Raw genomic sequence first — 19,067 nt, 5'->3', positions numbered from 1 at the left:
AATTAGTTTTAGATAATACATTCTCTTAAATTTTAGGCTAGATAATAAAAATATAGTAATTACTAGTACTTTTAGTCCTTGTGGATATGATATTTTCGGTCTTACCATAACTATACTACTATTTGATAGGTGTGTTTACCTTAAGTTGAATTTATAGTTAGTTACACGACCATCAAGTTTTTGGCGCCATTGTCGGGGACTAAGATATTAGGAACACTTAATCTTTATTACTTTAGCCATTTTTATTTTTGTTGCAATTTAATTTTGTTTTTATTTACTATTTTTTTTCTTTACTTTTGGCAAGTTTTTATAGTTTATGACTAGAAGAAACCCGTTAGGACCTCTACTTTTTTATAGTGAGATCAAGAGCATAGCTTGCAAAAACCGAAGAGAAATAAGGTGAAGCCTACAATACATAGAGGAAGGGCAAGAGGACGATATTCACACCACAACCGAGGAGATGGCTAAAAATCAGAATAATCCGCTACCTCCTGTGGTTGCTACAAATCCAGTAAATCAGAATCCTGCTCCTCATACTATGTATGATGCAAAACCTACTTTAACAGGAACTGAATCGAGTATAGTTAGACCTGTTGTCGCTACAAATACTTTTGAACTGAAACCTAACACGATTCAAATGATACAACATTTTGTTCAGTTTGATGGTTTGCAGGACGAGGATCCAAACACTCATTTAGCAAATTTTCTGGAATTCTGCGACACCTTTAAGATCAATGGCATTTCTGACAATGCCATTCGCCTTCGGTTGTTTCCCATTTCATTAAGGAATAAAGCTAAATAGTGGTTGAACTTGTTACCTCGAGGGTCAATCACCACTTGGGAGCAAATGACCAAAAAATTTTTGCTTAAATATTTTCCGCTGGCTAAAACAGCTAAATTACGGAATGATATCTCTTCTTTTGTGTAGATGGATTTAGAAACACTGTATGTTGCATGGGAGAGATACAAAGATCTATTGAGAAGGTGCCCTCACCATGGATTACCCCTTTGGCTACAAGTTCAAACTTTCCACAATGTGTTAAATCCCTCGACTAGACAAATGATCAACGCAGCTGCTGGTAGAACTATCAATAACAAAACACCTGAAGAGGCTTATGAGTTCATAGAAGAGATGTCACTGAATAATTATCAGTGGCAAGTTATGAGGACAAAGCTGTCAAAAGCAGCAGGCATTTTTAATGTCGATTCAGTTGCTATGCTTTCCAATCAGGTAGAACTTTTGAATAGAATAATTGACGGTTTACTTGGTTGTACGCAGGTATATCCAGTAATGCAGTGCGATGCAAGTGGAGGTGGATTAAACAATTCAGAATATCCACCCTATGGTCCCAACATGGGGAACGGGCAATTGAACTATATGGGTAATAATCCTCGACCTCAAAATAACCCTTATAGTAACACTTACAATGCAGGCTGGAGGAACCACCCAAATTTCTCATGGGGAGGCCAAGGAAATCAAAGACCACCACCCCCTCCAGGCTTCCAGCAACAACCTTACCAAGCAGAGAAAAAGTCGCACCTTGAGGAGATGATGACAAAATTTATCTCAGTAGCGGAGACTTGTTTTCAAAATACTGAAACTGCACTTAATATTTAGCAAGCATCATTTCAAGGGCTCGAGAATCAAATAGGACAGCTGGCTAAGATGATTTTAGAGAAACAACCAGGGAGCCTACCTAGCAATACCGAACCCAATCCAAAAGAGCATGTGAAAGCAGTTACATTAAGGAGTGGGAAGGTGTTAGTTGAATCTTAAAAGAAGCTACAACCAGAACTTGATAGAAAGAAAGGTGAGGAGGAAGAACCCAAAAACAATGAAAAACCAGTGTTGAGGGAATATAAACCACCAATCCCATACCCAGAAAAGTTGAAGAAATACCGCATGGATGCACAATTTGATAAATTTCTTGAACTTTTTAAACAATTACATATTAATTTACCTTTTGTTGAAGCTATCTCGCAAATGCCTACATATGCAAAATTTTTAAAGGAGCTTCTAACAAATAAAAGGAATTTTGAAGACTTGTCTATAGTGGAACTCAACGAGGAATGCTCGGCCATACTCCAAAATAAACTACCAAACAAACTGAAAGATCCAGGAAGTTTTACTATACCCTGCTTAATTGCTAGTTTGAATCTTGAGAAGACACTAGCTGATTTAGGTGCTAGCATTAATTTGACGCCATATAAAATGTTCAAGCAACTTGGTCTTGGGGAATCGAATCCCACTAGGATGAGTATCCAACTAGCTGATAAATCTGTTAAATATCCAGGGGTATTATAGAAGACGTACTTGTAAAAGTAGATAAATTTATATTCCCTATTGATTTTGTTGTGCTTGACATGGATGAGGATGTTGAGGTGCCTTTGATTTTAGGTCATCCATTTTTAGCCACTGCTAGGGCTGTTATTGATGTGGGTGATGGTAAACTTGTGCTTAGAGTAGGTGACGAAGAGATTATTTTTAAAATTTATGATGCCCATGAGATTTTCTAGGGAACAGAATGACTCATGTTATTTTATTGACTCTATTGATCATGCTACTCAAGACTCTTTACAGGAAATCGTACATAAGGACACATTGGAATTGTGTCTTACCCAAAGAGAGGAGGTAAATAGTGCTGACTCTGAGATAGGTAAGATAAAAGCTTAACTAAATTCCAATGAGCTTTCACTGAAACAGAAGAGCTACGAAGGTGTTGAGGTAAATAATGAATTCAAATTAAAACCCTCTATTGAAGAACCGCCTAAATTAGAGTTAAAGCAATTACCAGATCACTTAGAATACGCGCTTCTTAGAGATAATTCCACATTACCAGTAATTATTGCTTCAAATTTACAGAAAACCAAAAAAGACAAGTTACTCAAAGTATTAAAGGAGCATAAAAGAGCCATAGCTTGGAAGATTTCTGACATAAGAGGGATTAACCCTTCTTTTTGCACGCATAAAATTTTAATGGAAGATGAATTCAAACCCTGTGTGCAAGCTCAAAGACGATTGAATCCTAACATGAAAGAAGTCGTAAGAGCTGAGGTAATTAAACTTCTAGATGCTGGAATTATTTATCCTATTTCTGATAGTTCCTGGGTAAGTCCTGTGCAGGTTGTTCCTAAGAAAGGAGGCATGACTGTCGTGGCCAATGAGAAGAATGAAATAATTCCAACACATACAGTCATGGGATGGAGAGTCTGTATTGACTATAGGAAATTGAAAGATGCCACAAGAAAGGACCACTTTCCCCTACCATTCATTGATCAGATGTTGGAAAGATTATCTGGACATATGTATTATTGCTTCCTAGATGAACTCTCCGATTATTTCCAAATCCCGATAGCTCCTGAGGATCAAGAGAAAACGACATTTACATGTCCGTATGGTATGTTTGCTTATCGACAAATGCCTTTTGGATTATGTAATGCTCCTGCTACTTTTCAACGATGCATGTTGGCCATTTTTAATGAACTTGTGGAAGACATCATGGAGGTATTTATGGATGACCTCTCGGTATTCGGTAACTCTTTCCATCTTTGCCTTAAAAATTTAAAAAAGTTTTAATTAGATGTGAGGAAACAAATCTTGTACTGAATTGGGAAAAATGTCACTTCATGGTTCGTGAAGGAATTGTGTTAGGCCATAAAATCTCTAGTAAGGGAATCGAGGTTGATAAAACAAAAGTTGAAACTCTTGAGAAATTACCTCCCCCTAATTCAATTAAGGCTATTCGTAGTTTTTTAGGTCATGCTGGATTTTATAGAAGATTTATTAAAGACTTTTCTAAAATAGCTAAGCCTTTAATGAATTTGCTAGAGAAAGATTTACCTTTCAATTTCAGTCAGGATTGTTTAGAAGCATTCAATACTCTTAAGGATAAATTAATTAACGCTCCGATTGTAGTCACACCTGATTGGAATTTACCTTTTGAACTAATGTGTGATGCGAGTGATTCTGCAGTAGGAGTGGTTCTTGGACAGCAGAAAGACAAGCACTTTCAACCGATTTATTATGCTAGCAAAACATTGATAGCTGCACAAGAAAATCATACGATGACCGAGAAAGAATTATTGGCTATGGTTTTTGCATTCGATAAATTTATACCATATTTAATATTATCTAAAGTTGTCGTTTACACTGACCACTTAGCTCTTCGATACCTCCTTAATAAAACAGATGCAAAACCTCGACTAATGAGATGGATTTTATCGTTGCAGGAATTCGATTTAGAAATTCAAGATAAGAAAGGAGTAGAAAATCTTAAAGTAGATCATCTATCCAGATTAGAAAACCCACATCTCAATGAATAGAACGAACAAGAGATAAATGACTCATTCCCTGAAGAAAAACTTTTTGCTATCTCTGACTATGAGGAACCTTGGTTTGTAGACATTGCGAATTATTTAGCCGCTAACATTATACCAAAAAGGTTGACACATCAGCAAAAGAAGCAATTCTTTACTGACGTGAAAAACTATTTTTGGGAAGAACCTTTTCTTTTTCGTATATGAGCAGATCAAGTAATTCGAAGATGCGTTACAGAGACAGAAGCGATTAAAATTTTGGAGTATTGCCACTCAGGACCGACTGGGGGACATTGTGACAGCCCCAAATTGACCCTAGTCGGGAAGTGGTTTCGGGACCACAAACCGAGTCATAAAAACAATTAAATATTGGATTCTGTGTTTATTATATGTGTATATAGGCATGTGTGGAAATTTCGTGTTTGAATTTTGAAAATTTTAAGTGAATTTTGCTAAATAGGACTTGTGTGAGAAAACTTAGAAATGTGATAGGCAAATGTTGAAGTGGCCTATTGATGCATACTAGGAAATGTTGTCCTTGCATGTCAAATTGCCCAATTATTGCTATAGTGGCCGGCCAAGGTGGGTGTTGATGGGCAAAGGAAACATGCTCCCAACATGTTTGGTTAGTGAGTGATGTGAAGCAATAAAATAATGTGCTAGCATTAAAGAAAATGTTGACAAAAAAAAAAGAAAAAAAAGTGTGTGGATGCCCCATTGCCGTGACTAACCAAAGAAAGAAAAAAAAGGGGGGAATTTGGTTATGCTTTGTTCTTCTTACCGTGAACCAAAGGAAAGAATTGGAGAGCTTTTCATTAAGCAAATTCGGCAACCCTTCTTCTAGTTGGAGGTAAGCTTTGAGATGTTGGCTTTAACTTCTTGAGTTTGTTGAGCTAATTGTCATAATGCATTTTGGTAATGTCATGAAAATCAAACTTTCATAGGGGTTTGAACATCAAGCCGTGTATCAAGAGGTTAGGAGAAGGGATTGTTTCATGTTGTATTGAACAAGTTGAGATTGATATGAGGTTAAAAATTTGTGAAAGTTTAGTTAGGAAATGTTTGGTACATTCGGCCATGAGGGTGAGGTTTTCGGCTATGGTGATTAATAATGGTGATAGTTGTTGTTCATACTAAATCTAGATGAACAAGGGTAGTTGCTTACATCTTAATAATTATAAGGTTCTTTCTTGAATCTACCTTAAACCCATGAAGCATTCGGCCATGGTTGATAGTGAAGAGGTTGATATATTTTCTTTATGTTAAATGAATAAGTGTGGATGGGTGAAGCTTGAATTAGTTAAATGTTCATATAGGTTGTTTGGATGCTAATGCCGTATATGAGGATGTTGAACTTGATTAAACAATATTCGGCTAGCATGATAGGTATGAAATATTAAGTAAATGAAAATGCTAAATTGTGCTTATATACGTATTCGGCCAAGGAAGTGTGGTATGAAGCTTCGGTAAGTTTGAGAGATGAATGACCAAATGAGCTATGGGTCATGTATGATTAAATTTTTATGCATATGTGTGTGTGGCATTAGTAGCTAATTAGCATTCGCATTGTTTAACTAAAATTTGAAATGAATGCTTAAAAGTTAAATGGGTCGCCTAAGTGACCGAATGTGTTAAAAACAATATATGGTTGCCGTATGTGTGTGTTTGATTGGGAAGTAAATTTGTTTGATTTAGCTCAAGAGCTCAAAGGATCGAAGTTGGACAAGGGAAAAGAAAAAGTAATTGAATAGCCGTTGAAGGCGTGCGACAACGTCGAGGTAAGTCATCAAGCACATATTTGATATTGCTTAAATGATTGTAAAATCTATGCAATTGTGTTTAATGGGATGATATATATATAAATGAAAATGTATGTGTATGGAATGATGACATTTGTTGAATGTAAAAGAAATAGTGAAATGTGTAGAAAGTTTGCTTTCGGCACTAAGTGTCTGAGCAATACGTGTGTACGGTGATGAGATTGGCACTAAGTGTGCATGCTGGAAATATATGGCACTAAGTGTGCATGCTGGAAATATATGGCACTAAGTGTGCATGCTGGAAATATATGGCACTAAGTGTGCATCTTTGAAATAGACTGACCTTTGGGTGTGCGAGCTCGAAGGGTATGGCATTTGTGTGTGCGGGCTTAAATCGCATGGCACTAAGTGTGCAAAATCGAGTATTAAGCACTGTGTGCACTCTATATATATATATATATATATATCTCCGATCGAACAATTATATGGAGGGTGTGTCTCCATCGAGTTGAGTATGGGCAATGGATCGGGTAAGTACCTTGAGCTCATGACGAATAGGCAATATGTTCATGCTCGGGGTTGAGCTTGGTAAGCTTTAAATCTATGTGATGATTGCAATTGTGTGATTGTGGTGAAAATAAGTTAGTGTGTGAAAATGCCTCAAATATCTTATTGTGTAGAATATGAAATGTGGATGTATGACTTGGTATGAGATTGAACCGAAAGGTCCGAGGAATTATGGTATAGTTTCGGTATGGATGAGTACCTAGCCTCGTTTATTGTTTCATGTTGTGATAACTTTATTAATGGTTGGTTGATGAATGCTTATGACTTACTGAGTTATAAACTCACTCGGTGTTTTCTTGTCACCCATTTTAGGTCTCTTGGACTCGTATCGTTTGCGTGCTCGGAACCGTCGTTGAAGTCATCACACCGGCTGGAAATCTTTTGGTATTGTCTTCGTAGTTGAACTAGGAGAACATTTGGCATGTATAGGCTATTTTGTTTTGTTGAATTGTGGGTTGTAAACTTTAAGCCATGCGAAAATGGCCTATGTGGTCGGTTGAGTGTGATTCTAAAACCTATGGTCACGAGCCTTAGAAACCTTAGAATTAAATAGTAGAAGTAGAATTAAATAGTGAATAAATTATGAAATTGAACCTTGATGAATCTATTTTCATATGGACAAAACGAAACAACCATATGAGCCGTATTTTAAGAGATATTCGAGATTTCGTGAGACAGGGCCAGAACAGTTTCTGGATCCTCTGTTTCGAATTTGAAAATTTACCATAAATTATCCAGAAACAATTAGGAGTCATGCCTTATATGCATAGATTCCCCTTTGAGTATAGTTTCATTAGAAACAAACGACATGAGCATTGGAGCTCTGTACGAGATGATATCCAGGTCGTAATGCGCAAAGGTCAGTGTAGTCGAATTCTGAAACAGGGGTGACTTTAACTAATAAACTGTACTAATTGGCTCGACCAAAAATTATATAAAAAAATGTGTAGATGGGATTATGAGTCTAGTTTCAGGGAAAATTGACAGAACTGATTTTTGAGTTCTGGAACTCGAGATATAACTTTTAAGGTGACAGTGACACAGTTGCCAGCTGGACTGGAAATGTGAAAAATAGTCTGTGTGACACATGAGAGTTGGTCTGAGAACCCCTCGTGTCCGACTCCGGCGGCGGTATCGGGAACGGGGTGTTACAGACATTACAGTGGAATTAGGACTACACATAAAACACTCGAATCAGGTTTTTACTGGCCCACACTATTCAAAGATGCCAATAGGTATGTTGCTACTTGCAATAAATGCCAACGAATAGGTAATATCTCTAAATGTGACGAAATGCCCCAAATGTACATGCTCTCATGTGAAATATTTGATGTATGGGGTATTGATTTCATAGGTCCATTCCCTAGCTCATTTGGGAATAAATACATATTAGAAGCCGTTGATTATATGTCTAAATGGGTGGAAGCCCAAGCCTTACCTACTAATGATACTAGAGTAGTGGTGAAGTTTCTTAAGAAAATTTTCTCTCGATTTGGAACACTTAGAGTAATCATCAGTGATAGGGGCACTCATTTCTGTAATACTCAATTTGATAAAACCCTTAAGAAATATGGAGTTTATTACAGAACAGCTACCCCCTACCATCCTCAAACTAGTGGACAAGTCGAAGTCGCTAACCGAGAACTTAAAGCATTCTAGAAAAAACTATAGAGTCAAATAGGAAGGATTGGGCAAAGAAAATAGATAGTGATTTATAGGCCTATAGGAACATCCCCTTACAAACTTATTTATGGGAAGAGTTGTCATTTACCATTTGAATTGGAACATAAAGCATTCTGGGCTATAAAATTTCTAAACTTTGATCCCAAACTCGCAGGTGAAAAGAGATTGATGCAGCTGAATAAGTTAGATGAATGGCGAGCTAATGGTTATGAGAATTCACGAATATACAAGGAAGCAACAAAGCGCCACCATGATGCTCATTTAAAGCAAAACAAGCAATTTGAAGTTGGAGATCGTGTCCTGTTATATAACTCAAGGCTCAAATTGTTCCCTGGGAAGCTTAAATCACAATGGTCAGGTCATTTCGTAGTCCAAACCGTTTTTCCATATGGCACAGTAGAGGTAAGTCACCCAACTCAAGGCACTTTTAAGGAAAATGGACATCGACTTAAACTTTATAACAGTGAGGATTTTAAAAACAGGGGAGAGGAGCTATGGCTCCACAAACCTGAATAAACATACCTTCCAGGTAAAGTCGAGCTCAGACTCTAAATAAGCGCTACTCGAGAGGCAACCCGAGCACTAACCCCACTAAATAACTTAGTTTTTTTTCCTTTTTTTGTTTTATAATCTGACTACAGGTATTTTCAGCACACACGGCCTAGGACACGAGCGTGCTTTCAGCCGTTGGCTCTCCACAGGCAAGCGACACGAGCGTGGCCATGGTCGTGCTAAAATAAGACAAATATTTTTTCAAGACAGGATGACACACGGCCTACGATAAATCACCACAGCCATGCGAGGCGACCGTGGAAGACACACGGCTTGTACCACAGGCGTGCTTGAGGCCTTTTGAAAACTTGCCCAAAATTCAAAACATAAACAAAGTCAGAATAAAATACGGGTGTAGGCCACGGCCGTGTTCAAGAGCCGTACACAATCTTGACTAATTGACACGGGCGTGTTGCATTGGACACGTGCGTGGGAGAAACGAAGCGAGCACCACATACCCGTGCGATGTGGCCATGTGGGTCACACGGCATAAACACACGGGCGTGTCCTCAGGTTGTGTGTGATACTGGCTTGAAACATCAAACCATAAGCATAATCCATGAACATGGGCGTGGTGAACCTAACACGGTCGTGGAAGAAGCGAACAATCGTACACACGGCCGTGCAACACGGCTGTGCGCACCACACGGCCTGGGGACACGGGCGTCTCAAAGCAACCGTGTGCGATCCTGACTATGAATTTCATGAAAAACGCAGGTTGAGAGAGTACCAAATGGGCCTGGGCCACGGCCGTGTGGCTTAAACCAGGGATTACACGACCGTGGCCCCCTTTTTAATCCCCCCTAACCCTAATTTCTCCCTTTACCCTTCACTATTCATCATCTTCTTCAACAAGCTTCCCTTCTCCTTCTCCCTTTTTCCCTCTCTTCCCCCTGCCCCTCTGACCACCACGTACCACCGCCAGCTACCTCCTCCTCTCCTTTCCTCTTCTTCCTCACCCCTTCCACCTCTCATCACGTGCCACCCCGCGCGCACACCGACCACCATGATAACCTCTTCGCTGGGCACCGTGATTGTTGAACCCAACCTCTACCACCACCTTCACCTCTATCTACATGTCACATACACATCACTTTGAATGCCTCTAAACCTGTTTCCGCTCTTTCAAGGATTACATCCAAATTCAGGGCAGTTTCACTTCTCTCCCTCTGTTCTGATTGCTATTATCTATCTCTGTACATTGATGTCAATGTACATATTAAGTGTAGGGAGGTTATTTATGTGATTATAAAAAAAAAACCTAAATTTTTATCTTGTTCTCAAATAATTTCCTCATATTACTATTAGAATGAATCTTGATTGACTTATGATTTTTACTGATATGTTTTGAATTAAATCATAAGTAATTGTGCATTGATTGTCAACTAGAGGATCAAGCATGATAAGTTGGCTTTTGAGAATTAAAATTTCTAGGTTGTTTCCCTGAATCGAGGTATGATCTTAAAGTTTTGAATTTATAGGGTTGACATCAAATACCCATAAATTTTGTGAGATTTTGAGCCTTTTAGAGCATATATCTTTCTTGCTCACTAATTATTTTTATGAGTATGTCAACATTGATTTGCTATTCTAGAACTTGCATCGATTATACATGTCAAGACCACACCTTTGATTTGATATACTAAAATGATAAAGGCACTTAGGTTCTAACCCATTTACCCCATAAAAAGCCTACCCACATAATTGACCCCTAGTGAACCCCTTTTAGCCTTAACTATTATTTCTCGACTTTACCCCTTAATTTTAACCCACAAATTATCCCTTTTTGATTCATTAAGAATTTCTCCCTTTTTATTGGCTTCCTTTTTATCGAGATTTAATTTGATTAGTTACCTAATTATGTCCGTTCATTCCAGTTGCTGAATTATTCCTTATTATGTATTTTCCATTATTGTTCTTATTCTTAAAAAAAACCTCGTATATTCATTCAAATTATATATTGTTCTAAAGAGCTTGGATAAGTTATCGTATTGAGAGAAAAAGCTCCCTTCATTAGTTTTGGTTAGTGTTAATTCTGGCACTTGTTTGTAATTAAGCAATTAGCTTTGTTTTTTTTTCTAAGTTTGGTAATCTATTAAATTAATCTCAATTCTAACCCTCTTTTGCAGCCATTATCCACACCTTTAACCCAAGCCCCATTACAACCTTGTTAAAGACCTTTTGATTTGTGTATCATTTCATTGTAGTGGTGGAGATTTGATTTTCATGCAAGCCTATAGTAATAGCCTTTCATGTTTGACTATTGAGTGCTTAATTATTAAACCTTAAACACTTTGAGTGATTTGAGTGAATCATTAGTAAAGATGTCAACCTTGTTAATTTGGAATTGAAGGTGATTACTTAGATAAAAGGGGATACCTATGATTTTATGATTGAAATGCTCAATTTGGATTGTTTGAAACTTTAATGTTCTTATAGTTAAGCTCTTAATGTATGATTACTCGTAGATTATTTCAAACATTATTAATGATAATTATAATTTAAGAAGGATCTATTTTATTTGTGAGTTGAGGATTTTGCTTGAGGAAAAGCAAATGCTTAAGCGTGGGGATATTTGATAAACCATAATATATACATATTTTTTTACCCCATTCTTGGCATATTTATGGATGATTTTTCCTTGGTTTCATTGAATTTGATGCTCCTAATCCTTTAATTTCATGTTTTATAATCAGGAAAGCTTAGGATAACAAAAAGAGCGAGAAATAGGACAAAAATGGACAAATTGGACCTAAATCAGTGTTTCACATGACCTAGGCACTTCCATACGAGTGATCCACACGCCCGTGCGTGACACACGGGTAGGCCACATGCCTGTGTGTCATGGTCGTGTCGACATTAATCCAAGTCAAAATTACACACGTCCTGAGCACCTTCACACAGGCGTGGCACACGGCCGTGTCCCTATCGAGCCCAAGTCTAGTTCTACTCAAAAAAGGCTAATTTTGGGCTATTTTGGGCATTTGAAAGTGTATATAAACACCCTAGAAGAGGATTAGAGGAGGAAGAGAGAGGAAAGCAGAAAATACTGAAAGATAGCCATCAGAATCACATCAGAGGTAGGATCTACATCAAAACTGAAGATTTCCATCCAATTTCCTAGAAGTTCTTTGGGTTTCTTTGTGTTTTGTTGCTTTCCAAACTTTGATATGTTTTTCATTATTATTATAAACTAAACTCCCTAAATACCTAAGGGAGATAAAACCTAAGACGGATCTTATTATTATTTGAGTTATATGATAAATACTTGTTCTTATTCTTAATTGTGAATTTAACCCTTGCTTTAATATTCCAGAATATTTATTCAGGTTTTTGATGTGCTTATTCAGTGGAGCAAAAGTCCCTGTTTAAGAGTAGATCATTCATAATTAAGCGGAGTTGCATGCAATCCTAGAGATAGGACAACATAAATCTGTCGTATTAGAGTCAAATGTAATAAGGGAATCCATAAATCGGGTTAATACGACAATAGGGGTTTTAATTAGAAAGAGATTTCGATTAATCAACCTAGAGTCAGTTTTTTTTAGTCTCAAGAGAGATATTAACATAAATCAGGGATTTCTACGGATTAAGTCAAGTGAATAAATCGTCTAACTCAAAGGTAATAAGTGAAGTCTAGGTGGATTCTTCCTTGAGTATTGTCTTCTCCATCGGTTTTCCAAAAAGTATTTTCCAATTTTAATCTCTGTCGTAATCTTAGTTAATAAGATAATTAGTTTTAGATAAAACATTCTCTAAAATTTTAGGCTAGATAATAAGAAGATAGTAATTACTAGTACTTTTAGTCTTCGTGGATACGATATTTCTGGTCTTACTATAACTATACTACTGTTCAATAGGTGCGCTTGCCTTAAGTAAAATTTTTAGTTAGTTACATGACCATCAGACGTCGGAGTTTTCGATCACACTATCAATTGGAAAGATTTGATATAGTTAGATTCAACATTTTGAATATGGCATGTATAGGGACTTGGTCTTTCTGTTATGTGTCATATTGATTAGCCAAATGTGTTGGCTCATGAAAGCATTATGATTATTTTGTATATTGCCATGAGAGGTGGCTCATATTGATTATTTGGGTTGTAACCCTAATTATTGGTGCATGCATGCAAATGTGCTTATGCTTTAATGTGGTTATGGTTGCTTATGGTTAATGATTGTGATGGATGCCATGTATGTTTGGTGTATGAAAAATGATTAATGTGTATGACAATAAAGGTGATGCAAGTGTGTAACTTGAAAGTAGGTTAGTAAAGATGATAGCCAAAGATGAATGCTTGAGTAATTAAATATGCCATGTTGCATGCCATGCAGTGAGTGTAAGTATGTGAGTGTTTAAAGGTGGAAAATGGCTTGGAAAATAGCCTAGAAATTGTCCACATGGTAGACACACAGGCATATGTCTAGGCCGTGTGTGACACATGGTCTACCCCATGGGCATGTAATTCGGTGTCCCCTACACCCTAATTATGTAAAATAGAATGCCAAGTAGTAAACACACGGGTAGAGACACAATCATGTGTCTCAGCCATGTGAAGGACATGGCCTTACGACATGGGCATGTGCCCAGGCCGTGTGAAGTCTACACTTAATTTTTGGAATTTAATTCGCCACATGGCCTAAGCACACGGGCGTGTGACTAGGCCATGTAACCTTATTTTTTTGATGATGTTATAGTCAGAGAGTTACACAGGCTGAGGACATAGGCATGTCCCAAGCCACACTGGCGTGTGTGACCACACGTCCTGCCCACACGGGCATGTGACTCTCCAAATCAAGAAAATTTTCTAAGACGGGCATGTGACTCTCCAAATCAAGAAAATTTTCTAAGTCTTCCTATTATTTGCAAAGTTCTTGGTTTAGTCCCGAACCACCCTCGATGTATGTTTTGGGCTTCGTAGGCCCATGTAAAGGACAGTTTGTATTTGTATGAAGCATTTTATTTTGAACAAAAATTTGATGGCCCGATTTTGTATGATTGGTTATGTTTAAGTCTGGTAACGCCTCGAACCCTGTCTCGGCTTTGGATACAGGCAAGGGGTGTTACAAATGGTGCAAAACTAGTGGGATGAATTCCATGATTTTTCATCAACAGCTCATTATTTTGTTCAGCCACCAAAAGGCATGAAATCAATTCAGAATACGTTTTAAAATCTTTTTCACGATATTGCTACTGTAAGAGCACATTAGTAGCATGAAAGGTTGAAAATGTTTTCTCTAACAAGTGCTCACTAGTTATGTTTTCTCCACTTAATTTTAGTTGAGAACTAATTTTGAAAAGTTCTGAATTGTATTCACTCACAGTCTTAAAATCTTGCAACCGTAAGTGTATCCAATCATAACGAGCTTTAAGGAGTATCACACTTTTTCTGATGGTCAAATCATTCTTTCAAATTTTTCCACAACTCAAGAGGGTCTTTCACAGTGAGATATTCCACTTTTAATCCTTCATATAGATGATGACGGATGAAAATAATTTTTTTTTTGCCTTGTCTTGATTAGATCCTTCTTTATCTGCTAATATAGAATTTCCTAGACCTTTAGCATTTAGGTGAATTTCAACATCTAACACATGTCTAAGGCTGCAAATTCAAGTTTGGAAAAAACTTGACATTATAATCACTTGAATCAAAATAAAATATATATATTAGTAAAATAATAAGCATTCTCAATCATAAAATAATTCAATTATATATAACAAATTTGCTAAATAATAATATGTATGTCAAATATTGACATAGAGAGGAATAGTCATTAATAATAACACAAATTACATTAATTGAAATTTCTTTTAATAAAAAATGTATATATAATTTTCATTATTAGATTTGAGTTGTAAAAATAAATGTGCAAATATTACCCAAAGCAAATATTTCATCTAAAAATAAAATAAAAGAATTATGAAAAATATGTATACCGTATATAGTTTAACAAGAGTTATACGAGCAAATTATATAAAGTGAAATGGCGTGAACTTCACTATGAACTCATAGAAGCTCGTGCTGATAATGTGTTATAACATAATTAAATAAAAGAACACTTAAAATAAATAGAGAATTTTCTCGTCTCGTCGAGTTGTAACACCACTATCCCGTAACTGTCGCCGGAATAGGTAAAGGGCCTTACCAGACAGACAGAACATTTTAGACCAATTCAAAAGAACAGATATCACATAGCATTAGTACATAGGCAATTATCAACAATTCATCCCTTATGATGGTCTACGAGACCTAAAACATACTTGTAAGGACAATTGGGACTAAACTGAGCACATTCATAAATTTCAGAACTCAGAAAATTTTTCAATTCTGTTGAGGTCATACGCCCGTGTGACCAGGCTGTGTGCCTTACACGAGCATCAGACACGCCCATGTGATCCATCCGTGCAAGAACAGAGTATATATACTGACTTTTACACACGGCCAACAGACACGGTCGTTTGCCATGACCTGTGATACTTAGCTAGCTACTGGCTTTAACCCACGGCCATATGACACTCCCAAGTGTCTTAACCGTGTTGTCTTAAGAGGTTACTATTTTGCATACACGGCCACAAGGCACGCCCGTGTTCCCTTACCGTGTGGCACAATGCAGGCTTGGTTTAAGCCAACTTGCCACCCTATTTTGGGTCATTCCTACAAGCAATATTAAACAGCATTTATACCAAAATTTTCAGCCAATTCCATGCATAAAATGATCAAATCATATTAGATCACAAAACATTACAAGCATACACCATTTTGGCATCACCAACCAAATACCAAAACTATACACAAACATATCATTCGCTAGCCAACTCTCATGGCATAACATATATACATATCAAAGCTTAAAAAATAAACATTCTAGCCTATACATGCCATACTTAAAAATATTTACACTTGCAAAAATACCAAAATGAGTTCGATAGTATGGTGACAATCCTCGATTATCCCCGAGCCTTCAGTAGCTACAATAACTGTAAAACAGATAGAAATCACACAGAGTAAGCTACAAAGAGCTTAGTAAGCCAAATACAGTTAGTCTAACTATTAAAGAATATAAAAAAAAGTCAATAGCAAGAATTTGTAGCCATTCCATAGAGTAATTCATGAGCCTAACCATGCTCATTTACTTGTATACATGTCATGTTTCATTTCCATGATTTTGTACATACTTCGCATTCATTATTTCACATAAACAGAGTCTTTCATATTCAGAAATTTAGTACGATACAAACGTACCTGTATAGATTATACATTTCATATATTCATTCCCATATCTCATACTCTATCATTAGACAGTTCAGAAACGATACGGATACTCATAAACGAGTACAATGCCGACGTCCCGGACGTGGTCTTACATGTAATTCAGTATCGATGCCTCTATCCCAAACAAGGTCTTACACGAAATTAGATATGATGCCAATGTCCCAGACATGGTCTTACACGTAAATCTCAAATCAAGGTCTGTATCCCAAACAAGGTCTTAGACGATATCTCAGATCAATGTAAACATTCCTTTAGAAACATACAGAGCTTTTCAGATACTAGCATACTATCAGAATTTACTCAGAATTTATTCATCAGGCTCACAAGGCTGTCCAATACAGATTACATTTTGTATGCGTAGAATTTATTCAATTTAACACATGATTGTAATTTGACTTACCTCGTACGAATTTCAAACGAAAACGAGTCGACTATTCGACTATTTTGGACTTCCCTCGATTTAAGTCCGATTTTCTTTGTTCTTGATCTAATACAATTCAAATTCAACCATTCAATCATTCATTTCATTCAAAATAATCCATGAACACATATTTAGGGTGCTTTGCATTTTTAGCCCTTACATTTTCACACTTTGACAATTTAGTCCATTTTTCACAAAATTACAAATATGCAAATTTCACCAAGACTATAGCTTGGCCGAATATACATAGCTTCCATACAAGCCCAAATAACATATTTAATTCACAATTTAGTCCTTCAAAACCTCATTTTCACAAATTAGCCCAAATAGCTCTATTCCATCAAAAATTCAAGAACAAAGCATGTTAATCTCATATATATCTTTCATAATCTATATAAAAACATTATAAAGCTCATATAATCATCAATGGCACATTTCATAATCTTCAACAAAAATAGAAATTCAGACATGGGTTTTGAAGAACACAAAGCAACGATCACAGAAATGCAGAAATTATAAAAAACGGAGCAAAACACATACCCGGATCAAGCTTCCAAAGTGCCGAAATTTCAAAAACTCAAAACCCCTATTTCTTTCTTAAGTTTCGGCTGAACAAGAAGATAATAAGGCCACCTTTTGTTTTATTTTTATTTATTTAAGCTTTAATTTTACAAATTACAAAAATAACCTTTATTATAAAACATCAAATTCACCTAACACATGTCCAATATTGTCCACTTACTTTATCAATAGTATAATTACCATGCAAGGACCCTTATTTTAAAATCCAAGGCCAAATAGCTCCATTAACAATTAGCATACAACTTTTACATTTTACGCGATTAAGTCTTTTTTGTAAAATTGAGCACAAAAACAGACAAATTAAATCACAGAAACTTCGTAGATAAAAATTCACATATCACAAACACAGAAAATAATATTAAAATATTTTTTTGACTCAGATATGTGGTCCTGAAACCACTATTCCGACTAGGGTCAAAATTGGACTATTACAAGAGCTATATACAAGCCATTGACATTCAAAGCAACATAAATGAATGAAGCTTATTTAACTGCTTCATTAACACATACATTAAGCATATTTTAATAATGAATGGGGGATTTTAACTCATTACTTTCATAAATGTTTAAAGGTTATAGAGATCCATTTAATGTATTTACAACATTATATATATTTTATATTATAAACTTTAGTTAATTTATTGGTAAAAGAACAAAAATGATAAAAACAAAAAGAAATTAAAGGATGATATTAGTGGATGGAAAGAGAGATTTTTCAATTTCATCCCAACCATTCGAAGAAAAAAAAATCAAAGTAATAATGATAATTTAGTCTTTTTTTAATTTTTATATTTTCGAATCTTGGTATTTTAAGCTAATCGACCCATGTTGTAATTTTTGTTATTATTAAAATTTGAGGATGTTACTTTAGTTTGAATATTTGAAGTCCTTGTGTTAAATGATTAACTTTTAAACTTAAATATGAAAAATGACTAATTCGTAAAGTGAAAATTCTTAATTTTGAACAGAGGGACTGAATTGTGAGTAAATCAAAAATGATATGAAACTTCTATAATTATTGATAATAGAGGGTTATTGAAGGATGAAATTGAAATGGATTTAAAAATCGGAGCTCAAATATGAAAGTTAAGCTTATTTCGATTTTAAGAACTAAATTGAATAAAATATAAAATTTTAAGGAAATTGTGAAAAATTTTAATAGGAAGAAATATGCATTATATTGAATGTTATAAAACACTTGGGACTGATAATTGAAATAAATTATTATTTAGATTGAGATTTGAGCTAAGTGGTGGATTAGTCCTTAGCGTTAGGTGTGTCGCTATTTTTGTCAAGTAAATTCATTTGGAACTTCCTAAGTTCATTCATGTTATGTTTTTGTAACATATTTAATTTGTTACGCAAGGTATGATATCGAGGAAAATTGAAAATAAATATTTGAGTTTAAAATGTTATGTTTGAGATTGATTATCGAACTAAAGGACTAATTTGGATGGAAATGAAAATTTGTGTAACTTATTGATTATATGTATTGGAATTGAATTTGGCTGAAATGCAGTATGTTATAAAATGAAATGAGAAGAACTTACTCAACTCATGGAATAGCAAATTGTTTAACTACACACTTTATGGGCAGTAGTGGTAGTACGACTTTAAAAATTCACCAAAAACTGTAGGAATTGAGTTAGAGATTGAATAAAATATGAAATTAAAGACTACTAAGTCTAGTTTTGCATAAAAGCGACAGTGAAAGCAGTGGAATTGTAAATTATGAAATATAATACTTTTTATGAGACTATTTTAATTCTAACTTTGAAAAATCAGTAAAAATTGTAAAAATATATTTAGGAGATGAAATTTATATGCCTAAAATCATAATGAGTCTATTTTCAAAAGAAAAAACAACAACATAATATGAGACTTGTACTAAAAGATATTTAATTTTTAGTG

General features: G+C 35.6%; 1 non-coding gene across 1 annotated transcript; it reads right to left on the bottom strand.

The window, feature by feature from the left end:
- Positions 1 to 896: 896 nt before the first annotated feature.
- Positions 897 to 1,002, bottom strand: LOC128290745 (small nucleolar RNA R71). The gene has a single exon (XR_008280532.1). It is a non-coding gene; the product is annotated as a small nucleolar RNA R71 (small nucleolar RNA).
- Positions 1,003 to 19,067: the final 18,065 nt, after the last annotated feature.

Source organism: Gossypium arboreum, chromosome 3 (genome assembly GCF_025698485.1).
Source record: "Gossypium arboreum isolate Shixiya-1 chromosome 3, ASM2569848v2, whole genome shotgun sequence".
Taxonomy (NCBI): Eukaryota; Viridiplantae; Streptophyta; class Magnoliopsida; order Malvales; family Malvaceae; genus Gossypium; species Gossypium arboreum.
Note: the sequence above shows the minus strand (reverse complement) of the source record. Positions and strands in the feature narration are given on the sequence as shown.